The sequence below is a fragment of the Cupressus sempervirens genome, chromosome 11 (assembly GCF_028749045.1).
Source record: "Cupressus sempervirens isolate cs-2001-9-10 chromosome 11, ASM2874904v1, whole genome shotgun sequence".
NCBI lineage: Eukaryota > Viridiplantae > Streptophyta > Pinopsida > Cupressales > Cupressaceae > Cupressus > Cupressus sempervirens.
The window spans coordinates 597232441-597253318 of NC_143128.1; the positions used below are offsets into that span (position 1 = coordinate 597232441).

Sequence of the window (20878 nt, forward strand, 5' to 3'; positions counted from 1 at the left end):
AGGAAGAGCGAATGGAGAGAGATCTTATTCTAATGATGAGGAGGATGATATAGCCTTTGTGACAATAAAGGAAGAGTGAATGGAGAGAGATCTTATATCAAGCACCAACCACAATAAGAAATAGATCATAGAAAGTGGTTTCTCTCACCATATGATAGGAGATTAGAAAAAAATACCAGGAAGTGGAGGATTATGATGGTGTAATGGTAAGATTAGACAACGACACTATGTGTGCAATAATAGGTAAGAGTTCCATATCCCTAAATGATTCCATAGATTGTGAAGATGTTTATCTAGTGGAAGGATTGAAATATAACCAATTGAGTGTGGCTCAACTAGGTAATAAGGTTTATAGGTTTGAGATTGACAAAGGATCTTGTAGGATTATAGACAAGACAAGTAAATTGTTAGCTACAAAAGAGAAAAGTAAAGGTAATCTATTATACTTGAGTTCTAATATAAATAGTGTTTTTGTAGCTAAGTTAGAAAGAATTTGGATATGGCATAAAATAATATGCCATGAAAACTTTGACATCATCATTAAGGTAGTAAAAAAGAAATGTGTGAGAGGCTTGCCTCCAATCAAAAACCATATAATGCAATGTGTCAGAATTGTCAACTAGGTAAGTAAGCCAATTCTAGTTTATCTAGAAAATCATTTACTTCTGAGAACATATTAGAAATAACACACTTTGGCCTATATGTTCCTACGAGGACTAATAATGTATCAGGTGATAGATATTTTATATTATTAGTAGATGATTTCTTTAGGATTATGTGGGTTGGTCAAAGGATTTTCCAATGTTCAAATTTTTCAAAGCCAACTCATGGAAAGAAAAACAAGTAAAGCATAAAAGTGCCTAAGTTCATATGGGAGAGTTGAGTTCAACTCACAAGAGTTTGTGAGTTACTGTGAAGAACATGACATCATGAGGTAGATATCAATGGCAAGAAAACCTCAACATAGTTTGATGTTGCTAAAACAATGAACAAAATAATAATAGACCGTGTTTAGATTCAGAAGAACATTGCGTAGATATGCTAGAGAGAATTTGTATGTGCAAGAGTATATACCTTGAATATAATTCAATTGAAGAAAGGTGCACATAAGACACCCTACGAGATGTGGTTTGTGTTAGAATCTGAAAAGATTAATAACCTAGAAAACTAGTGCAAAGAGTAAATATCTAAACTATGAATGCAAATGATACAAAATCAAAATAACATCATAGAGTTAGTCTCCAAGAGAGTAATACAAATGTTGGAAGCAAAATAGCATTAAGAGGATGCAAAAACAAGAGATGCAAATACAAGCCAGGTAGCATGCTTATATAGGCTAGGAAGAGGGAGGAGGTGGCAACACCAACCAATGAGGAGCAACCATCTATTGGACTAAAGATAGAAAAGTATCTTCCCAAGATAGCTAATGGATGCTCACATGTAGGAAGGTGACACCTCACAACCATTCACCTAATAAGACATGCTTTATTAACCTAAGCGAGATTATTTAAAGTGTAGGAAAAACCTAGCAAAATAGAAAAAATAAAAAAACTACACTAACACCCCCCCATAAGCGAAGCTTAGGTGGATGTAGAAATGGGTCTTGGCAACGAGGCCATGTTAGGTACCCAAGTACAATGCAAGAAGATGCAACCTCTGAAAGCGGGGAAAGAGAGAAAACCACATGGGAAAAACCCTCCCCCAAAAAGAGGTAAGAACCTAGTGAAGAACTGAAGAAGTCTCCCGCTAGGGAAATTGTCCCCTAAAATAGGAACAAGGAGTGATCATGAAGAAGCAGCATCACTGAAGCATGAAGAATCGCAAAAATCTGTCAAAATGTTGATCTGTAGAACCTCCATGGAAATAGAAGGCACAAACCATCAACCAAAGGAACTTCCATGGAAATAGAAAGCACGAACCATCAACCAAAGAAGCATAGAACAACAATATAACCTCCCCTTAAGGTAGGTGAGGTGACAGGCAGCTGAAAAGATGGGCCAAAAATCTCCTACAACACAGGAGCCAAACTCATCGAGAGTGAGGTACAAACAAAAATAAAGGCATGTATCGTCGACACTGCATGAGGAATTAGAGAAAGAGAGCCTATAAGCAGCAAACAACTATCCCCCCCATGGCACTTTATATAATAGTGCGAGTACAATGAATCACAATGATGAAAATGATCTCGAAACGCAAGAGTGGCACTTTATCTCAGTGCTTTGCATAAAGATGCTTACAATGAATATCAAAAATGATCAAAAAAAATATAAGGCTGAAACAACAAAAGGTAAAGCTCAAAACGAAGCAACTGAAGCAACAAAATCGATCTCCGGACCTGAAACAATCAGGATATCCACCAGAATACTAAAATGCAAAAGATTGATTAGGATGTGCCTAGAACAAAATCTAGAACAACAACCAACATCACTGGAAAGAGCACAGAAAGAGCTTTCTAGCAATATAAAGAAGTCCAAAAACGGAAATTGGAAACTCAAGATACGCCTCCTGGAGTGCAAAATAGAACATCCAGCTTTGAATGCCATAATAGGCAACCAAACTGCATCAAAACTCAAAAAACACCTATACCAGCATCTCTGTCTCAGAACCAGCTTTCCGGTGCTTCTTTTTGATCGGAAAAATACCTCCGTATGCAAAAGTTATGGCCAAAAAACTGAAGGTAGGTCCAAAATGACCCTAGGAGAGGTGCAAGAAGGTGCTGAAGTAGGATGACATCATGCTGACGTCAACAGAACAAGACATTAAAATTGACGACCCCTGGCCCATCGCAGCAAAAAAGGATGCCACGTGGCAGTGCCACATGGCAGTACGAATGACGTGTGGCAGGGGCGACGTGGCAGGTCCACGTAGCAATGTGCCATGTGGCGCCCAGGCCACGTGTCAACCCTACTGGCGCTGACTGTGCTGCAGACTGGACACGAGCGGAGGAGGAGCGAAAATCACCAGCGGAGCAGAGCAGGACGCGGAGGTCGGCGGGCGAAGGTGGCCGCAGAGCGGCGCCGGAGTGACCCGTGGGCGGCGGACGGGAGGCGGCCGGGGCCGAGCGGAGCCCGGCCAGCACTACCTGCTGCGGCCGCTGTGGGCTGCGCGCAGGTGGCACGGCGGTGGTGCGCCCAAAAATAATTTTTTTAAAAATTTTTTAAAAAATTTTTTGACCTTGCGTCTGTACGATCCATATGGCAGACCCTGGAGGCTTCAAAAAATCCCCAAAATTGCCCTGTGTCCAAAAATGACAAGCTTTATATGAATCCTGACTGCAAACGGCGTTTCGGATCCAATGGTGATGTCCGTTTGGGTTGAAAGTGCTCCGAAAATTTGCTGATCCCCTGATTTGAAGAAAAATTGCATTCAAATCTGCGACTGCCAACGGAGAAGGGTATGGCTATAGCTTTGCATGCTCGATTCTAAAAAATATATAGCTTGCATGCAAAATCTAAAAGATACCCAGATGGTTTTTCGAGTATGCAAAGAGTAAATATCTAAAGTATGAATGCAAATGATACAAAATCAAAATAACATCATAGAGTTAGTCTCCAAGAGAGTAATGCAAATGCTGGAAGCAAAATACCATTAAGAGGATGCAAAAACAAAAGATGCAAATACAAGCCAGGTAGCATGCTTATATAGGCTAGGAAGAGGGAGGAGGTGGCAACACCAACCAATGAGGAGCAACCATCTATTGGACTAAAGATAGAAAAGTATCTTCCCAAGATAGCTAATGGATGCTCACATGTAGGAAGGTGACACCTCACAACCATTCACCTAATAAGACATGCTTTATTAACCTAAGCGAGATTATTAAAAGTGTAGGAAAAACCTAGCAAAATAGGAAAAATAAAAAAACTACACTAACAGTTTGGATGCTCACCATCGATGAGTTAATTTAAACTATTTGGTAGGAACCAACATTGATGCACCTAGAAAAGAACCAATATTGGCTAAGTATGTAAAGGCACCACTAAAAAGATTAAATCATTGGAGATAAGGATGTTGGAGTGATGAAAATAAGAAAGGTGAGAGAGACAACTTGTCTACTCTCACATGTTGAGCCCAAGGCTACGAAAGAATCCTTAGAAGATGAAGATGGGATAAAGGCCATGGAGTAGGATAATAGCTATATTCTTTGGCTCTTCAGTGCCACAATTCTCACTCCCCTTCTTGATTTCATGGATCCTCTCACAACACTCTTTCATTACATAAATATCAAGTGACATTTCATATCACCATTCATTTTACAGTCACTAACAATTCATCACCTTTAAAAAATTTTGAGAGGTTCCAGTTAGTCCTAGATTTTCATTGATGAGCATTCTCAAACTCACAATGATAGTTAGCAGTGATCAATGATAATACCATCAACTCCTCCAAAATGTTTCTAGGCACAAAAATTGAAGGATTTTGGTACCCCAACTAGGTTAACTTCATTTTTTCTATCACAGTTACAAAGAACTACAATTACTCACGAATCAAGTGAGTAAATGTGAGCTGAATCCAACTGCAAGTTGTACACAATAATACTTATCAAAAAGTAATAGGTAAATCTTTCCACAATCTTTTCACAATGACTTTCTAAGCGCACAAGCAAAATAGTTAAAACTTGTGCACAAGATGCAAACTAGAGGGTAAAAAGTAAATTTCATGAAAATAATTTAAAATATGGTGGAAAACCACGTAATAAGACTCTTTGGAAAGTTCACGAGCTAGACCACAAGGCAATACTTGAGACATTAAAATGTAGAGCAAATCCAGTTGGTTCATTAGATTGAATATAATTACAAAAACATGGAATCCTAAGGTAAAATATTGTTAGGGTTGGGAAACTAAGGTATTTTGTTACCTTATAGGTAATAGGAATCCTAACTAGGGTCCTAGAATGGTTGTAAATGGACCAATTTGATCAAAATATGTAAAGAGGAAAAATTGCTCAAAAGTTGCAAAGTTGCTCGAGCAACTTTTGCAATTTTTGCAAAAAGTTGCAAATTATAGTTTGGGAAGTTGTAACTACCCATGGTCAGGTATTTGATCATGGGGAAGCATATTTTGGAAGGTTAGAAGGTTTTCAGCATGGGAAAGCACTCAAATTCTAGGTTGGTTAGAAGTTGCTCAATGAGCCAAAAATTGCTCAATAGGTTAAAAGTTGTTAGGAATAGGAAACTAAGTTATTTGGTTACCTAATAGGTCCTAGGAATCTTAACTAGTGTCCTAGAATAGTCCTAGATGGACCCATTTGACCTAAATAGGTAAAGAGTAAAAATTGCTCAAAAGTTGCAAAGTTGCTTGAGTAACTTTTGCAATTTTTGCAAAAAGTTGCAAATGGAGGTTTGGGAAGTTTTAACTATCCATGATTGAGTATATGAGCATGAGAAACATATTTTGGAAGGTTAGAAGGTTTCCAGCCAAATTTCACACTCCTTTCCAACTAAGTTGCATTTCGAGCAACTTTTACAACTTTTGCAATTTTGCACAACAGTGTAACTTTTGCAAAGTCCACTAGATTTCACTTCTAGGACTTGGAAAAGGTTCAAAATTATTTAAAAATAACTAAAAACACCTAATCCTAAGCTATCTTGACCAAAAAATCAAAAAGGCCCAATTTTTCCTAATTAGCAACTTTTGCTCATATCTTGCACAAAGTGGCCTAGGCATACATATCTTGCTCATATCTTTGTAAACATTCATTGTGGGATCAAACTGTCTATTCTATTAGCATTAAGTGGAAAGATTAACCCTAGTCCCAAGTTTGTCCCATCCTTTTGAGTGCTCAAACATTCTCAGGCACGCCAAACCAAACCGACCCTAAGAGTCACTAAATGCCATGAGGAAGCGATCTTTGATGGGGCATATCTCAGAGCTCGTGTGAGGTATGGATGTAATTCTGGGTGCTATAGGATTTTTTTGTTGACATCTAAAATAACCTCTCTCTCTTTTTTGATATTGGATTCCATTTTGATTTTGTGGCCCCATTTTGGGTGATGCTAAAACTTGTAGTGTTGGCTAGTACAATGTCGCCAACTGGTGAATCTCTCCAACCATTTTTCATGGGAATGAATTGTCTATTTCGTTGGCTCTAAGTGGTTGGGTAAACCCTAGTTCCAAGCTTGTCCCTTCTCGTTGAGCACTCAAACATTCTCGGGCACAACAAACCAAATTGATCATAAGAGTCATTAAATGTCATTCTGCAGCAGTCTTTGACAGGGCATATTTTGAAGCTTGTGTGAGGTATGGATGCAATTATAGGTGCTACAAGATCATATTTCTGACACCTATAATAATCTCACTCTCTTTTTAGATATTGGATTTTATTTTGATTTTGCAGCCTCATCTCAGGTGATGTTGAAACTTGTAGTCTTGGCTAGTATAAAGTTGCCAACTGGTGAATCTATCCAACCGTTCATCATGGGATCAAACTGTCTATTACGTTAGCTCTGAGTGGCTAGGTAAACCCTAGTTCCAAGCTCATCCCATCCTATTGACCACTTCAATGTTCTCGGGCACACCAAACCAAATTGACCCTAAGAGTCATTAAATGCCATAGGGTAGTGATCTCTGATGGGGCATATCTCAAAGCTCATGCAAGGTATGGATGAAATTATGAGTTCTACAAGATCATATTTCCAACACCTACAATAACCTCTCTCTTTTTGGAGATTGGATTCCATTTTGATTTTGCGACCCCATCTTGAGTGATGCTAAAACTTGTGGTCCAGGGCACCTAGGTGGCAATTGGATATGTCATCTCACCCAATGATGGAGACTTGTGATAGAAGGTAAAGGGGTGATCATACACCTCATTTTGAACATGTTATTTTTTTTATGGTAATAAGACAATCCTTGTTTGTAAGGTCAAGGAACTTGAGGTCACCTATAAACCCAAGTTGCCTTAGTCATAAGGATTTTTGTTTTTTTGTTGTTTTTGTTAAAAGGTTGACTCGAGAAGTGTTTTGAAAGTCATCACACCTTATATAGGTCCTATGTGTTACCAAAAACCACTTGATTAAGTTCTAGGAGGAGTTAGTGCAAAAATTACATTTTGCAATAAAAGTTGCTGGTAACTTTTTGGCAATTTTAGCATTTTTTTGGAAAACATCAAAATTAACCTTGTAACCAATCAAACCAACTGGTAATCAGTTGAAATGGATGTCAAATGATGAAAATACCCTTTATGAAGTTAGAGGATGCATAAGGTGTTGGTGATTATTGAGTTCTTTTTATATGGAAAGGAATCACTACTAATGTTAAACTTGTATATAGGATCATTAAGTTATTCTCAAATATCATTATTCCCTATTTTAGAACAACAAACCCATAATTTGTTAGAATAAAACACCACTTTAGCTACATTTTATCACTAAATGGAGTTAGTGTAAGATGTTAAGGATCTTCTTGGTTGTCTTAATGGTCATTTCATGGGTTTGAAACATAATCACTTCCCTTTATGAAGAGTTGGCTGAAAATCAGAAAATTACGTGTTGCAAAGAAAATACAGTCACAGCATCTTGAAATGTTTTCACTCATAGATTGTCGAAGAATCTCTTGGGAAGATGGAATAGATGACATACTAATTTTTTTGAGATAGTTATTAGGTGTTCCTTGAAGTGTCTAAGGTGTTAGTTTAAAGCAAGAAGTTGATTATGATCCATTTCTCAAATTCACTCAATTTTCCTTTATTGCTTCCCAAGTCTTGAATAGGGAAAGTGGTCAAGTAGTTTTGTGAAGTTGGGTAGAAGTTTGTTCAATGCTTTAACCAAGTTGGAAAAAATCTTTGAAGACACTTAGGAAGGGGGGAAAGATAGTTTTCCTTAAAAGTGTTCTTGTTGGAATCCACTAGCCTTTGGTGTGAGCACTCTACATCATTTTGGATGCAAATTACATTAAATGAAATACATCAAATGTACTTAAAACATAAATAAAAAAAAACAAGATATATATTATGATAACCAATAATTTCATAAGTCTAATAATGCCATGCATCAAATATATGTCATACATCAAATATAAAATGTCATATATACATCAAATGTATGTTGAATATGTCCACTAGCATAAAATCCAAGATATATGTCCACTAATGCCTATACATGTGTGTCTATCCCTATATCTTCTTCTTCCCATGAGGCAAAGGAAAAAAATCCCTGGAGGTCTTTAGTCATTGCATGGAGGGAGATGGTGGGGATGATGGGGTCTTCCTCACACACTTGCTCGTCCTCTTGTTTAGGCTCCTCTCTAGCTGGAGCTGATACAAACAAAGTAGATATGAATCAATAATTATTTTACATTGAAATCAAATATATGTACACACAAAATTAATTATTTTCTTACTGCCATCAAATAGTCACTCTGTACATCCACCTCAAATGCTCGTAGACGATCAGGAGTAACAAGGCCCTAAAATAATTAAATCAATATAATCAGTCGATCATACTTATAAATACCATTTGAAATTTCAATAGTAACTATTATAAATAACAACTAAAACTATGAAAACTCTTTCATACCTCGGTCAATGGCTCTGAATGGGTTGGTAAGTATTTTTTAAAATTAATTATTATTATTTTAATTAAAATTTATATTATTTAATTTGTGAGTCTTAATTTATAAAATAAATTAGTTTATTTTAGTATTATTTAATTTAAATTTTAATCATTATTTGGTGCTAATTAAATTTAGATAATTAAATATTATTATTATTAAATATATTTATATTTGAATATTAAATAGTATTAAAAATAGTTTTCTTTGTAAATTTAATTTTTTTAAAGGATATTTTCTAATTTATATATTTAAGTATTAAACTGAGAGGATAATACATAGTTATTAGGAAAATATGAATTCTTAAACTATGAAAACAAAATTTTGTTTGATCAAACTAAAATATGGAAATTTATGAACTAAGAAATTTGGCAAATGAAAAACCCCAATTATTACTCAAATCAAACTTTAGAGAATTATTATGGAAACCAAAATGGATGAATAACTACACTTATTTGTTAATTGCATGGTGAGATGTTAAGTTTTATTTTGTGATGGGTTTGGGGAAACCTAGTATTTTGACCAGTTAGGTGTGTTTACTAGAGGCTTGCGAAGTGATTGATTTATGATGTTGTTATGTAATGGTGTTTAGTTATGACTATTTCATTCCCAACCATTGCAATGCATTCATGTATTTTCTGTGGTGAGAACCAAATCTATTCTGTAGGCTCATGTTGTGATTTTTGTGTTATACCCTTTGAGGGTTGATCATTTTTCTATTGTGCTTTCTAGTTGCTCCTATAGGACTAATGTGGTTATTATGATTCCATTAGAATTTTTTTATGAGCTTAGGGTAGGTTATCTTTGTCTATGTTCGAAAGTGGCTTGCAATGGAAGCCAAAGCCGTAAAGAGATTATTTCTTGGGCAACCCATTGTAAGTTGTATTAATAAGTGATAATATTTCATTAATGGTCTTAAAATTAATTAACAAGAGTCAGTATGTTAACTCACTCATTCCTCAAGTGCTAGTACAAGCCAAGATGGGAATAGAGAGGATGCTTGGTTGCGACCTTGCCTAGTTAGTATGTCTTGTCTATAAGAAAGACTACTGATGCCGCATAAAGTTATTAGGGGGCTAGAGTCCAAAGAAATTGCTAGGGTAACCTTAGAGTTAACTCATGTGGTGACACTTTCCCACATGCATATTAAGTTTCCTACATGCCTTTGTTTCCTTTGGGATTAGATGTTACTTGCGTACTTCATACCTTCGAGATAGATTGCTATCAAGATTCCTTGACCTAGATTCTTGTTATGACTTTTGGATTTGTTACTTGTTTAGGAATTGATATTATCTCCTCAACATGGTGGGAGTAGGTCATTTAGATTCCACAAGGTTGGGTGGTAGTGTTTCTTATACCATTAAGATTCGACAACTGAATGTCGATGTTGGATGTTCCTTCTGTAGTTGTTCTATTCTTTTGATCTGGTGATTGTGTTCTATGGTCATATTCTGGTTTATTGTACTTTGATTATTTGAGATCATGTGAGATGTTGTATCTTATCATCATGTATATTCTTTTAGCATTTTCATACCCTATGACTTGTACAGAGGACGATTATGTATTTTGGTTATGCCATGTGGCATCTTCTGTGCTTGCATATTATTTCATGTGATTTTATACTTATGACCTAATTCTATGATATGGACTCTATTTACTTATTAGATTTAATCTTCATAAAAAGTAGGTGTGTGATTCAATGTCATGGAACCCTTGAGAGATTTAATTGTTATTGTATTGCTTATGTGTATGTATGTGAGTTATTGCTTCTGTTATGTTGTCTCTTATTTTTTTTAATCTTTCAAACAAAATGTTTAGCAAACTTAGTGACATAATAGGTTAATTTCCTTTGGGTTCCTTGGTGAGGTGTTACAATGTGTGAGAAATATTACAAGTGAAATAATGCATCCAAGGAGTAGATGGTTGGTCATGAAGAGGCTTATGTTGATTTTATCTTTAGAGGAATGTTGGGAGGACACCTATAAGATGTGGAGATTCTTACTAAAGAAGGCCAGTTGGAGCCAAATACAAAATAAAAAAATGATGTGAGAGAATTCCAAACACATGAAGAGAAAAGATAGTATAAAAAGTTTGTGGTGGGTCATTGAATACTGGATTAAATAAAATAATACCATGGAGATGAAAATACCTTGCAAGGTGGGGGTAGTAGAAGAGGAAAAAATTCAAAAGGTATAGGTTTTGATAGAGGTATATGAATGCCCAAGACTTAATTAAGGATTAGATGATGATGGTATATTTCATGGAAAGGAGATCATGAAGATTAAAGATTTGTTTGCATTGAGTAAAGATGTGGTAGAGCTACCACAGGAATTTATAGTCATAACAAGAGGAAAGGAAGAAAATATTGCAACAATAGAGGTGAAGGAGGATGTTGGAGTGGAGATAATTTTTTATTTTTCTTAGTTTTGTGAAAAAGAGATAAAAAGAGAAGATATTTTGAATGAACATGTAGAAGTTAGAGAGGAAGTGCAAGTGAATGTTGTATATTTGTATGGGGTTATTTTGTGTTTGCATGTGAAATTTGTTAGAACGTCACAAAATATTGGTGGTAGCATTTAGTTTAGGGTGGAAAATATTTAATGCAGAAGGAGAGGAGAATATGGATAATTTAGAGGAGAAGATGAGAGAGATGTCAACAAAGGACGCGAGACAATGGTGGGCATGAATCTAGCATAGGGAAGAGGATAAGAGGATACACTTGGTTGAGGAAGTCAACAAGTATCCCAACTAAGTAATAGAAGATGCAGAGGAAGAAGTTATCTATTTTTGCATCAATGATGGAGTTTTCTTTAGGTTGCCAACAACTTGAAAGGCAAATTCAACTATTTAATTTCAATTTGTGAGTTCTTCTTACACAAAAAAATTTGACCTAACATGTCAGATGTAGGAGTGTGCAAAGTGAATTGGCAATTGACATCAACCAAAAGTATTTTCATTTTTTTAATCTTAATTTTTATTTTTTTGAAGATTTATGCTGGAATATGAAAACACAACCAAAAAATGTGGATTTTTTGACAAAATACCTTAGTGGTGTCATTTCATAGAGTAGTGATTAGAAAATATTGTGTAAGAAACCTTAGTGGTTTCGTCTCATAGAGTGAAATGATTGAACATTAAGCACAAAATGAAGTAGTGATTAGAAAATATTATGTCAAATGGAACACTAAAATTTTAGCCTTTACCAACATCAAGTAATACACAATAGGAGAGACAAAGTTGCATCCCAAAAAGAGATAACAAAATAACACAGTCAGGGAAGGGGAATATGAATTAATTTTCATTTATTGATAGCAACTCAATATGTATCCTCTAGTACTAATAAGAAATAAATGCAACATATTATTTTAGAAACTTAGTACATATGTGAATGGTAATGAGAGGGTGAAGGATAAACATATTGAGGAAAAATCCATGGACAAATTAACATATTTTTCACCAGCCTCCACAAGTTCATTTCTTGTTTCCCATTTTCAAGAATTTGCAATGTAGTTTTCTAATAGTGATTGCAACATAATATTAAGGGGTTGTGAAATTAGGCATGCTAAAAATGATGTTATATGAAGCTAAAATGGTGGAGAATAATGTGGCAAGTCATATAATTTAATCCCCCCCTCCAAAAACACTTTTAAGACTCAACAACACAAAATTAACATTATGGAGGGTCATTTGCATCCTAATTCTAAGAGAGGAACAATCAAAAGTGGCAAACATGGTAAACAATCTTCATTAAAATACTTGTTTGTTTTCCAAAAATACTTAAAGTCAAAGTATGAGATATTGCGATATATATTAGAAAGTCCAATAAAAAATCATCTGGAATGGATTTTAACTCAAGCCATGTCATTTATTTTGATATGTTAATTGACAAATCGATTATTTTTCTACAAATCTATTCTAGGGACATTGGATTCAAATGTGTTTATCTAATATAACAAAACCTATTAAAGAAGTTTGACTTCAATATTTAAGCTGATAGGCTTTGTGTGGGAACTTTGTTCTCGAATTTTATTTTTTAATCGAAAAAGTTGTTAGCCTTTCCCTCATTTTCATTTTTCTGACCAAACAATATAATTTTAGAAACTTGTGCATTTTTTGAAATATTTTTTTACTTAATTTCTAATATTTATAGTTATTTATTACCCAGTTTCTATTTTTTTATAGTTTTCTATTACTATTTTATAGGTTTCTATAATTTTTATGTTGAAGACCACTTTCTCTTAAGGAAATTCATGTGGTTTAGAATCAAAGGTATATAATGCACAAAAGCGTACAAGACAATTGCCCTACAAAGTAAATTGTTGCCAACAAATCCTTTTTATTCACTCATAGCTACATTTATTTTCTTTCTTTGAGCTAAAATACTTTATGTACATCAAATTTAGTGTTTTGTGGACATTCCTCTCTAGTCAATAGACCAATGTGAGTGCAAAATCAAGGACGAAAAATATCTCCTGTTTATTTTTTTTATTTTTTTTATTTGAACACCTATTTTTATCCTTGTAAATTCTAGAATACTCTATCAAACTGATTCTTCTAGATTCTAATTAAATTTGGTAGAAATTCAATAGAGAGAAATAATTGTCAGTTTCTTCAAGAATATTTTCAATTTTCTTCTCTATTGTGGGTTAGTTGTAGTTTCCTAGGTTGATAAACTAATGATGAACTTAATTGCACATAGAGTGGAGATTTAAATGATGTTCTTCTAGACATTCATGGTATTTGGTTAAAAAGGAAATGTTACATCTATAAATATTTTAGAATTAGTAGATTTAGTATCTATGTCTATAATATAGTCCCTTGCAATTGTATATAGACTGAAATTAGTTCAAATGTTATTTGTATTGAATTATATTTTTTTAGTGAGAATCTTAAGTTGAACCTCTAACTTATTTTTCAATAGTGCAATTTTTCCTTACCAAATCAAAATATTGTTATCATTAGAAGAGTTCTATCATATTAGATGACTAAAATTATGTTAATTTTTCAATAGTTCAATTTTTCCTCACAAAATCAAAATATTGTTATCATTAAAAGAGGTCTATTATGTTAGATGACTAAAATTATGTTTTATACATACATACATACATATATACACATACATATATATACATACATACATATACACACATACATATACATACATACATACATACATACATACATACATGCACATACATATATATATATACATATATACATATATATGTATATATATACATATGTATGTAGATATATATGTATAGATATACATATGTATGTATATATATATATGTGTGTGTGTGTGTATATATATGTCTATATATCTTTATGTATATATATATAGATATATATATGTATATATACATACATACATATGTATGTATGTATATATGTATACATACATATATATGTATGTATATATATATATATACATACATATATATGTATGTATACATACATATATATATGTATATATACATACATATATATATGTATATACATACATACATATATATATATATATATATATATATATATATATACATAAAAATATATAGACATATATATATATATATATATATGTATATATATATACATATATATATACATATATACATAAAGATATATAGACATATATATATATATGTATATATATATACATATATATATACATATATATATATATATATATATATACATATATATACATGTATGTATGTATACATACATACATGTATGTATGTATACATACATACATGTATGTATGTAGACATATATATAAATAAATAGACATATATATAGACATATATAGACATATATATAAATAAATAGACATATATATATAGACATATATATATATATATATATATATATATATATATATATATATAGTTTATGATGGGTTTTATATGTGAATTACAGAAATTCTCAACTCTTTTTTTTATCCATTTTTATTGATCTTAATTACTATTTTCATTGAATGTGATGTACAAATTATTATTATTACAATGAAAAAAAATCAAAATAGAAAATTTTGACAATTACTATAATCTTAACTGCATTTCATTTGTCTTATGTATTGTTATCTTTATCAAAAAAAAATCTCTAACTTCACTTAAAATTCTAAACATCTAAGGTCAAATAGTAAATAAATGTAACAATCACAACAACCTAAACGTAAAAGTAGTGGATGATTTAACTTAATGACAACATCAATTGATCTCATTCTTAATTTTTTTATTTTTAAAAAAAAATCACTTTCATCCTCCCTATTTATTTATTTCTAAACATTTCAATAGTATTAATATATTATTTATTTATTATTTTATCAAATTCAATAACATAAATTCAAGAATATTACATAATTTTAAACAATTTATGATATTTTAAAAATTAATTACTAGAGTGTGATAGAAATAATTGTAATTTAAAAGTTGAGTTTTATAATTTAATTATTTTTTAATTAACATACACATATAACTTTGTTTTATCACATGCATGTTTTATATCATTCAACTACAATTTTTCTAAACATTTCAAAAATTAATTTTAATGATTAAAATTTAACAAAAAAAATATTTTTATCAAGATGGTTTACATCATGTTAGAGTATACATTTAGTCACCGTTAGAGTTGATGAAAGAGAATGGAAAATTTAGATTTAACTTTTAACAATTGTGATTTTATTATTTTTGTTACTTTTATGAAATTTGCATTAGATTTTCAAACATTCTATTTTTAGAAACTTGTCCATTCTTCTGAAAAAATATTTAACAAAGTTTTTGTATTTCTAATTGTGGATACTTTTGAAAATATATACATCTATTTCATTCAGAGTGATAATAGTTTTTTAGATTTTTTATACTCTAATTATAGAGTATTGTATATTTAGATGGTATTCAAATGAATCTAGCTAAAATTGATTTTGATGATGACAAAAAATAAATAATTTATATCAATTAATTCTTACTTTATGTTTCTAATTTTTGTGAATATTTTGTCCTTCACCAATTTCTATTTTTTGTTCTATCTCTGTGTTTATAATTCTTAATATTATCTTTATTGTGATTTTTTATTAATTAAATATTATAAAATTTATGTTAAAGTTATACTTTCTTTGATATCAAATTATCAATGTAAGTTTGGGTTTTGATTTGTTCTTTATATCTAAATATAAACCTACTCAATGCAGAGTTTCTCTTTATTATTTTCCTAACTTATATTCACTTGAACTCTTTTTTAATATTTAAGGGCTAATAGTATCTACAATCGCATTGAAAGGTTGATACCAACTAAAGTGATTAATGTAAAAATCATGTGAATAAAATAGAGGATGAGATTCTTTGATGATAAAAGTGAACTAAATGTCATAAATACTAACATATGGCATCACATTTTATAAAATGTATACTTAATCAACTAATGCAAAAATATGATAGATTTTGAGTTAGCCAATTTTAAATTTAAATATTAAAAAGTTTGATGATCAAGCCTACAAGGTTGATTCCATGGTACACATAGTTGGATTTAGGTGGATATGAATATTTGTATAACTATTGCAATAATATCCGACTATATTACAATACTTGTGTAACGATAAGTTGGGGATAAATATGTGGAGTTCACGAGTGGGTATACAGGGATAGACAAAGGCAATGAGAATAAGCCAAACACTGTGAATGACAACATCATTTTCTTGTGTGTATACATATTAAGATACTCTTCCAAAATAAGAACAAAAATACATGACAATTTGCATGGATATGTTATTTTTTGCTTATCAATAATGTGTTATTTTTCAATAATAGGTTGAATTTCAAAGTCTCCCAACACAGTTGCCTAGAATCATCTTTTACAACTTCTCTTCTTGGACTCTGTGCCCAATTCGCTCAAACTTTCATAGCATTTTTTACAGTCAAATACAAAATAAAATTAATACAAATGGCTTTGAAAATAATATCCACGAGAGATCTAAATATGTGTGTTGGGTTAATATTACTTGCTCTTCTATATTATTAATTTGAGACTATATTTTTAGTCACGTAATATTTTGTTATGGAAGTTTTATTCTTGTTCATTTCCATTTTATGAAATTCAAACTATTATATTTTATGTCATCTTGAAATCTATCTGTTAGACGAATAGATTTCCTCCCCATCAAACAAATCACTCCTATTAGCTTATTGTTGCACATACGAAAAGGTGCAACTGCTTGTGTGTGTGTGTGCGTACGCGCATGCGCACGCACATGTGCATGGGTGCATGTGTTTGTGCATGTGCGTGGGTGTGTGCGTGTGCGTGGCTGCATGCTTGTGCGTGTGTGTGTGCGTGTGCGCGCGCGTGTGTGTGTGTGTGAGAGAGAGTGTGTGTGTGTGTGTGAGAGAGAGAGAGAGAGAGAGAGAGAGAGAGAGAGAGAGAGAGAGAGAGTCTAACTACTAATTATGTAAGATGGCTTTCAACTCAAGCTATGTCATTCATTTTGAAAAGTTGATTTATTTTTTGTACATATTTGATCTCCTAGTGGTGGCGATGTTGGTTGGTGGTGCAGCTCGGCTTCTCCGCCTTGCCGCAGTTCTAGCTAGTCCCCGGCTCCTGTGGCTCTCCCTCCTATTGCTCCTCCTAGCTCTGGTAGCTCCAAGAAGTCTTTCCCCGCCTAGATCTGACAACTTCTCTACCACGAGCGGAGGAGAAAGACAAAGAAAGGTGTTGATGAAAATGTTGCTGATGGTTGGACTATTCCTAGCCCCCCTGCCAAGCCCAGGGATTCCTGGGGTTATAATAATCGTGATGATCCTCCTTTGGCTGGCACTATTCTTGCGGTTTGAGGGATTTGCTTATATGTTTTTTTGATGAATGGTTGTTTTTTCAACTTCTGTCGTGTGAACTTTCGCGGCATGATCCTTTATCCCCCGACCCTTTTTTTATAAATATATAACTAGTATATTAGTTTATTAACAGAAAGGAACTATTCATCAAAAAAATGTGCTTATCTAATAATAAACTTATTGCCAAAAAAAAAAATACAAATAATTTGTTTAAAGTAATTTTAACATTATCAATATCCTAATATTTTCTTTAAAATACATTATTGATTGAAACCTCATTTATATTATTGATTTCATTATTCTTTAAAGAAAAAGAATAAAATGAAAATTAAGATCATTTAAATTTAGATTTTGCATCTCATTATTCTATTTAAACTAGAGAATTTCTAATTGTAATTCTATTTTACTTTTAAGAAACTATCAATTTTTACACTAATTATAAGAATTGGAAAACACATGTAAGTTTTCATTTTTAATCAATAATTTGGTAACCCAATAATATTTTAACGATACAATTTGAAATTTGAGAACAGCACTTTGGGATCATCGACATCCATTTAAATGTCCACTGTCCATTATCTACATGGAGATCGCATCCAAATACAGAAGCGCCACGTAAGCTTTTCCTAATCTGCAATATAATCAGAGACATTTATCCGGTCGCAACCCTTTAACAGGAAAACAAAAAACATAATTTTTATTCCCCAACGCTTTCAGGTTGGATCATCATAGTCATAAATTGCTGGAAATTGATAGATCCATTTCCGTCGCAATCAACGCCATTAATCATCTTCTGACACTCATCCAAGCTATAGTACTCCCCAAGATTTCTGAAAAATCTTTGCAATTCATCTGCAGAAATGGATCCGTTCCCGTCCAAATCGAAAAGATCAAAGGCCTTCTCCATATCGTGCAAACCCCTGTCAAGATCGATGTCTTTTGTGATCAAATCCACAAATTCCGAAAAATCAAGAAGGCCGTCGCTATTAATGTCCCCTGCCTTCACCATCAGCCGAAGTTCTTCTTCTGTAGATTTTCCCCCAAAATAGCTCATAAACTCGCCGACCTCAGACCACGAGATCTTTCCGTCGCCATTATTGTCAAATGTTTTGAAGACGATTTCAAGCTCTTTCTTCGACGGCAATAATGACTCCGCATTCGGAACTGAGATCTTTGGAGCTCTTTTCTCCGCACTGGAAGAATTATTTCGCGTAGGGTTTGTGCGATTGAACAACTTTTTCGTGAACCGATGAAACCCCATTATTGAACCGCTTTCTGATATCTTCACCTGTATTAATGGAGCAACAAGATTTGTGCTTTCATGTTTTTTATAAAAAATTTGAGCTCTGAAAAGCCCGCCCATTGATTTGGGAAGAGAAACTGGATTTCCTGGAAATTTCCTCCACAATGCAAATTGTTGTAAACTGCGCCCACGAAATCATGAAAATCTACGCGTATCTTTATCTGCCTGACTGAGCAGATAGTGATAAATGCTAAAGACAATTTTCAACGTAATATCTGTCCATTTATCTCGACTTAAACGTATATTGTGCAAATTAGGAAAATAAAAAATTATCTTTTGTTTTAATATGTTAGTCAAGTGATCCACTTATGAGGCTTCAAGCCTTGCTAATACGGATAAGGAGGATCAAGCCTTGTTATAAGGGTGGTGCTTTGGATAAATTTGGCAGAATAGATGAACTTTAGTCTTTAGCTCTTATTTGGAGAAATTTAGTCTGCTCCATTAAAATAATGTTCTTAATTGGTCAAATTTAATAAAATTATTCTAACGCTTTCATCTTCTCTTTGATGAAGAAGATTCGTCTTTAATTGTTAAGAGGGAAAGCTTTGACCCTCTTGTTCGTTCACCATATGTCATCCATCACAATTGGACATGAGTGTGGATCCTTTTGAGAAATGCTTGGAAGAGACATATTCATCTTTAGAGGATATATATGTCTTTGGATTGTGTTCCACATTAGTTTCTAGGAGATTTTGGCTTGTCATGTTTATCATTGTGGTTAACAATATTTACTTCTTCTTTTTTATGGAGGGTTTAGACCAGTGAGGCACGATTGTGTTAGCTTTAAACATTGCCATGAAAACACATGAGCAAAGTTTTCAAGACATAACACATCATCCTTATTCTCATATATTGGTTGTGTTTCCTAATTAAAGAAGGAACACATTGTTTGACATGCCTAAATCATCTTCAACATTTATTGTTGGGAATCTACCATCTTTATAGGGTAGAGGACCCGATACTTGAACACTCTAACTTCATGATTAGCAAAGTCCTACGTGCAAATTTCAAATCACTCCCATTTTTTTACGACAACTTAATTGGTGAGTCATCTACTTATAACTAAGGTTTCAAGTCCACATCATCAATTATGATGCCATATCAACATACTTTTTGCCAAATTGTCCAAAACAACCCAAATAAAAAGTGAGACCTATAGTTGTGCAAAAAAGGTATCCGTACTTGCACAGCTGATGTGGCATCACATCATTGATTACTTTTTACAACAAAGGGTACATTTCATTCAATTTTGGGTAGTCATCATTGTACTAACAACTTTAAAGTCACAAGTATTGCTGCAATGTTGCAAAAAAACATTAGATATTAAATTAATAAGTGTGAGTATCAAGTCAACAACTCCTATCACAACCATTGGAACCTGTTCAAGTATTAGGTCCTCTTCCCTAAGTGAATTTACATTGGGGAGGGGTTGCATGGTCTCTCTTCTCCTTACCTCTTGAGGGAAGGAATTTTTACTAGATAACTTTTTGTACTTATCATATATGAAACCCAATGTCATGTTGGTTGAATACCCTTTCAAACAAACATTTAACATCCACTAGGTCAGCTTGTATTAACCATTTAATTGATGAATGTATTATGTTGCTGGTCAGCTAATACTAAAAAATGAATCACTCAGTAAATATTGAATTCCTTTGGTAACCAACCTGACTCGGTTTATACTGACACCCTTCTTTGACCAACCAAATTTGGTTTATATTGATTGTCTTTGATGAACAACTGAACTTGGTTCCTTCCAAATTCTACTCAACAGATATTGGAGTCCTCTTCAGTGTCCAACTGAGCTCGGTTAATACTAGATGTACTCGGTTAGAGTATAACATTTGTGTAACATCAATGAAAATATACAATTGAATAATTGTTTTCAACAATTAAAACAAGTGCAATCAACATATCCAAGAATACAGTAATGCACACTAAGACAAAACACATTGCAATCAAGTATCAAATTTTGAGAGAATTAGTTCAAGATAAAGAGGTGAGATTGGAATATGTGAACACCAAGAAGCAGGTTGCTGACATATTCACCAAGCCATTACCTAAGGATGCATTTTTATATCTAAGATGTAAGCTAGGGGTCATTCCCCTATTTGATGCTCACTAGAGTACAGATTAGTGATGCATCAACAAGAGCTTCATTCACAAACTATCAAGTTGATGCAAGAATTTTAGAGCACATTGC

At 33.0% G+C, this 20878-nt stretch overlaps 1 pseudogene across 1 annotated transcript; it reads right to left on the bottom strand.

Moving 5' to 3' along the window:
• Positions 1-17817: 17817 nt before the first annotated feature.
• Positions 17818-18869, bottom strand: LOC149531092 (putative calcium-binding protein CML23 pseudogene; annotated as a pseudogene). Its single transcript, XR_016358641.1, has one exon. The product of XR_016358641.1 is annotated as a putative calcium-binding protein CML23 pseudogene (transcript).
• Positions 18870-20878: the final 2009 nt, after the last annotated feature.